Consider the following 6,000-nt stretch of genomic DNA (forward strand, 5'->3'; position numbering starts at 1 on the left):
ATCAACATGTTAATAGGATTGATATGATACTAGTATCACATACATGCACGCGAAGCACTTGGATGCGGAACGGGATGGAACTCAAAAGTTTAGCGTGCTAGTGCTAGAGTATTGGGAGGATGGGTGAACGAGCGGGAAGTTTGACCACAAGTATGTAATTTGACTAGAGATAAGTGTAGTTAGAGATAGAGACTAAACTATGCAAATAACTGAAATAGTAGAAATTCTGAAAAAAAAGAAAGAAAAAGAGGGAGTGAAAAATAATTAGAAATCCAAATGAATTAAAAAAATTAACTCGAAATAGCCTTTAGTCCCGGTTCGTGTTACAAACCGGGACTAAAAGTCCTTCGCCCGGGCGCATGCCAACCGCCCACATGGCGGGGCCTTTAGTCCCGGTTCGTAAGCAACCGGGACTAAAGGGGAGGGCCTTTAGTCGCGCATAATTAGTCCCGATTGCGCAACCGGGATTAATGGCCCTTGCAAACCGGGACTAAAGCCCCTTTTTCTACTAGTGATTAGGCTTTAGGTATTTTAGACTACGGGTGGAAAGCATCCACGGAGCACGAACTTGTATATAACTTGCACTCGTTGCTTTAAGTGAACAGTAGGCTTTAGCCTTTTATTTCATATATACTCCGTGGATGTAAGGAATTGTTTTACATAACGTACATTATACAGCTACTAGGCAGATAAACATTACATGCATAGTTTTCAGAGGTTCGGATACATTTTTATATATATGCACGGAGCAAGTCGAGAGCAACCATGGCAAGTTCAACTGCGGGCAGTCTTGCGGTTTTTCTTCTTCTTGGATACCACACGCTGCAGCGTGTGTACCTCACAATTGAACACGTAGTAGTAGTGAGGTGGTAAGTGGGATCTGGATGCAATAACATCGAACTTCCCTTGAAGCCTAGCACCTCCGTACAAGACATCTTGCACCGTCACGACTGGAGCTTCAGCATCACTCTGAAAGGAGGGCGTTTCATAGTTATCCAGAATCACAAAACCATGCCGGCCAGGACATGTCGATTTGCTGTTTATCGGGACTCTCACTGGTCTTTCTGAACTGTCCCAATAATCAACCACCGGGCGTGCAGCAGTGAAGAGGGACAGGTTATTCTTCCTGAACTCTCTCAAGGTTGCCAGAGCCAAGCTCCAGGATCGAGCGTTCATGCTCGATTTCAGTATCCCGCGGAAGATATTCGCGGATATGAAGCACCCGTTAAGATCCCTGGCTATCTCCATGGCTATTGATGCGAGCTTCGGGTGCTCCGTCGCGTCCGTGCTTCCGAACGTACGAACCTTGAAGAAGTACCAGTAGGCTTCCGGAGTAAAGAAGTTCAATTTCAGCGGCAGAGTTGTCGCTATGTTCACGATCTTATCTGATCGACTTGTGACTATCATCTTGCTGCCACATGAGACGCGGCGGCTTTCTGAAGCTGAGCACAGCCTTGTCCATGGACCCTCCTCGACATCCCCATCCAGCTCGACGATGATCAGTACCCTTTGATCGGCAGCTCCGTCCGAGGCGAGAGCGATTTCCCTCTCTACGGCTGTAAGATCATCACCGGACGCGCGGAAGAAGACGACTTGCGAGAAGTGGCTGCGCACCCTGTCTCGTCGGCGCAGGCGTGGTGGACGAGGGTGCTCTTCCCGACTTTTCCCGGGCCGACGATCGGCAGAACGCCTAGTCGAGCTCGAGCCTGATCATCCGCTTGCAGCAGAAAGTTGACTACGTGCTCCATCTCCATCTGGCGGCCGAACATGCACCTGTCCATGAGCAGGTACACGCTGTACGGCTGCCGAAACAGACGCGGGTATCCGTCGGAGAGCCTAGCAAACTCCGGCCCCACGTCCTCGAGCGCGGCTTCCATCCTCGCCAGAGCTCTCTGCAGCTCGTGCGCGCTTTCACCCACACTGCCGCCGCCGCCGCCATGGACACGGAGACGTTTGGCGGAGCTGAAATTAGACTGCAGAGCGGAAGAGCGGCTCACCTCGTTGACCTTGCCGCCCTCATCATCCGGGACTCCGCAGCTGAACCTGTCCAGGGCGTAGTACCCTCTGTGCATCTCCGTTCGCAGCGTGTTCAGTTGCTGCAGCATGACCAGGCTTGTGATGCGCCGTCCCTCCGCCTCCTCCACGACGGCGCGGACCCGGGATAGCAGCCGTCGCAAGCTGGCCTGCCTCTCCTCCTCGGTTGGCGACATCTGCTTGTTTCGCCATTTGCCCACAAGGAAAGAGATGGTTCGATTGGCTACTTCGCCCATGATAGCACAAAGGATTGCATCAGTAATTTTGGTGGACACCTCCTCCATTTTTCCCTCCTACTATGCTTGGAATGGATTGATCGCCAAGAGCGTCCTAATATAGTAGTCCCTTTACAAATGTAAGTTGTTGAAGTATGTTGTTTGATTCATCCACTTTAGTTTATATCTCGTTTATTTTTGTGGATAGGTTCACTCACTTTGTTTTTATCTAATCTATTTTAAAAGTAGCTAAAACATCTTACACTGATGCACGAAGAGAGTAGTATAATGAACAAGTTGTATACTTAGATACTGGAAACTGTTGAATAAACCTAGTGCCAGTTTCAGGTTCAGTTTCGTCAGAGATGACTTAGTCCAGGGTTTTAGATTAGGACGTTTGACTCAGCCTTCTGGTCACGTCCGTAGTTGTAGGATCGTCGTGGGACTCGTTCCGATCGTGGGATGGCACTATTCTGTAGGGAGGGAACGTGGAGCAAATCACGGCAAGTTTCCCTTCCGCATGAATAAAAGGAAAGAGAGAAGAAAAGCAGTCACTTGAACGCTTCACCAAAATTATCTCTGTGTGTTTCATCGTCTTCCTCTACCGCACCCTCTCTAGATCGTGTGTGTGTGTAGGTTGAGAGCTGACAAGTGGTATCAGAGGCACGCTAGCCGCTCATGCCGAAGGGAGGAATGCCGAAGGACGGCGGCAAGCCCGGCGAGACGTCGGATACTGACAAGGGCGCCGACGCCGCGAAGTCATCCTCATCGGCACAGCAACGCGCGCTCGCCCTCCCGCGCTCCGGGCGCGACGCGAGCGGCGTGTCGAGCACGCAGTGGCGGATCCTGACCCGCTCCAACTACACCACTTGGGCGCTGCTGATGCGCGTCCAGGGACGGAGCTCCCTGGTAGGCAATGGTGTCAGGTGACACCAATGGATGTTAGCAAACCCTTCACCAATTGATGTTAAATATTAGTAATTATAGAGCACGACACCAATGAAAAAGATAGGAATTAAAGCTGACCCCAGTGGCAAAAATTTCTAGCTTCGTCCCTGTGCGCGTCATCCTACAGGCTAGGCACCTGTGGGACGTGATCGAGAGCAGGGATGGCGATTACGACGACGACCGTTCAGCCATGGAAGGGATTCTCCGTGCGGTACCGCCGGAGATGATCCCCACGCTCGTTGTCAAGAAGACGTCTTGACAACGAAAGAGGCCTGGGACACGATCAAGACGATCCGTGTCGGGGCCGATCGCGTCCGCGTCTCCAAGGCGCAGATGTTGCGCAACAGGTACGAGGCTCTCAGCTTCAAGCCTGGCGAGTCCGTCGTCGATTTCGCCATGCGGCTGCAGGAGATCGTGCACCAGATGGAAGTACTGGGAGATCCGGTCGATGACAAAAAGGTAATCCGCGAGTATCTCAAATCTGTCCCCAAGATGTACAAACAGATGGCCAGGTCGATCAAGAGTCTTCTGGATATCGACACAATGTCGATTGAAGAGCTCACCGGCCGCCTGAAGGTGTGCGAGGACGATGAGGAGGGAGACGCCGCGGGTGACGCCGGCAGCGGCAAGCTGCTGCTCACTGAGGAGCAGTGGCGCTCACGCATGAAGCAGCGCAACGGAGACGGATCCTCTGGTAGCAGCGGCTCCTCCAACAAGAACCACCGCAACAAAAACCGTGGCCGCGACGGCGCACGGAACAAGGGCCAGGCCGGCAACGGTGCTGGCAGCGGCGCGTCCAGGGACGACGAGTGTCGCTACTGCGGCAAACTGGGCCACTGGCCCGTGATTGCAGGAAGAAGAAGAGGGAGGAAGCCCACCTCGTGCGTGAGGGCAATGACGAGGACGACGCACAAGCCGCGCTGCTGATGGCGCAACTGTCCTCCATCGTCGAGCCAGAACAGGTGGGCGGGCGCGTGTTCCTCAACGAGGAGCGTGCCAGAGTTCGCCTTGGCGACGAACTAGAGCCGGCTGACGTTGCGTGGTACCTGGACACTGGCGCGTCCAACCACATGACGGGCAACCGCTCGGTTTTCGCCGATCTGGACGAGAACATCACCGGCTCGGTACGCTTCGGCGACAACTCCACCGTCGACATCCATGGACGCGGGACGGTGGTGATCTCCGTGCGTGGAGACGAGCACCGAGCGCTGACCGATGTCTACTTCATCCCTCGCCTCAAAACGAGCATCGTCAGCTTGGGGCAGCTCGACGAGAACGGCTCCCCATTGTCCATCGGGGGGTCTTCATGTCGCTCTGGGATCGCAAACGATCGCCTCCTCGCCAAGGTACCACGGCTGCCAAACCGCTTGTACAAAGTAACATTGCAGGTGGCTCAACCGGTGTGCCTGTCCGTGCGCCGCGGCGACGACGCCTGGACCTGGCACGAACTTTGGGGCTCTGCGCACCATGTCCCGCAGCGTCATGGTCCGAGGGCTGCCAGAGATTGGACACGCAGACCAGCTCTGTGACGCATTGATACGTCCAAAACGTATCTACTTTCCCGAACACTTTTGCTATTATTTTGCCTCTAATTTGTGTATTTTGGATACAACTAACACAGACTAACGCTGTTTTCAGCAGAATTGCCCTGGTGTCTCGTTTTTGTGCAGAAATTCAAGTTTCAGGAAAATCTCCGGAATTTATGTCAAAGGGCTTATTTTTCCAGAAGATTCACGGAGCCAGAAGGGCAGGCATGGGGGAGGCCCAGGGCCCCCACACACTAGGCCGGCGCGGCCTAGGAGGGGGGCGCGCCGCCCTAGTGTGAGGCCGCCTCGGCCAGCCTCTGACGCCCCCCTCTGGACTATTTAAGGGTTTCGATCTAAAAATGCGAGACGTGAAGTCGAAGTTGCCACCGCCACCATCGCGAAACTCCGTCTCGGGACCAGAAACTCCATTCTGGCACTCTGCCGGGACGGGGAATTGGAGGAGATCATCGCCATCATCACCACCGACGCCTCTCCGTCGACCAGCCATGTTTCCCCCATTCATGTGTGAGTAATTCCCCCGCTGTAGGCCGAAGGGGATGGTAGGGATTGGATGAGATTGGTCATGTAATAACATAAGATTGTTAGTGCATAGTGCCTAGTGTCCGTAATTGGTACTTTGATGATATTGTTGCAACTTGTTATGCTTAATGCTTGTCACTAGGGCCCGAGTGCCATGATCTCAGATCTGAACATGTTATTGTTTCATGATGATATGCATTGTTTTATGATCTTACCTGCAAGTTGTATACACATGTCGCTGTCCGGAACCCGAGGCCCCAAAGTGACAGAAATTGGGACAACCGGAGGGGAAGACAGTGATGTGAGGATCACATGTGTACACGGAGTGTTAATGCTTTGCTCCGGTGCTCTATTAAAAGGAGTACCTTAATTTCCAGTAGATTCCCTAGAGGCCCGGCTACCACCGGCTGGTAGGATAAAAGATGTTGTGCAAGTTTCTCATTGCGAGCACGTACGACTATATATGGAACACATGCCTATGGATTGCTTAGTACTTGGATACCGTTTTATTACTATCTGCAAATGCCCTGCTTTGATTGTTACATGAGTTTCTCCCATCCATGCAACGCCCGTCATCCATCCATGTGCCTACAATATTTTAAACCTGTTGTTTACTATAATCACTACTGCTGTCTTTGTTACACTGCTGCTGATATTTCACCACTGCTACTTCTATAAAACTGTTACTACTGATAAACTCTTGCGAGCAAGTCTGTTTCCAGGTGCAGCTGAATTGA

The 6,000-nt window shown here is 52.5% G+C and overlaps 1 pseudogene; it reads right to left on the reverse strand.

The window, feature by feature from the left end:
• Positions 1 to 628: 628 nt before the first annotated feature.
• LOC127330378 (putative disease resistance RPP13-like protein 1) lies at positions 629 to 2,370 on the reverse strand (annotated as a pseudogene).
• Between the last annotated feature and the right edge of the window lie 3,630 nt (positions 2,371 to 6,000).

This window comes from Lolium perenne, chromosome 6 (assembly GCF_019359855.2).
Source record: "Lolium perenne isolate Kyuss_39 chromosome 6, Kyuss_2.0, whole genome shotgun sequence".
Lineage (NCBI taxonomy): Eukaryota > Viridiplantae > Streptophyta > Magnoliopsida > Poales > Poaceae > Lolium > Lolium perenne.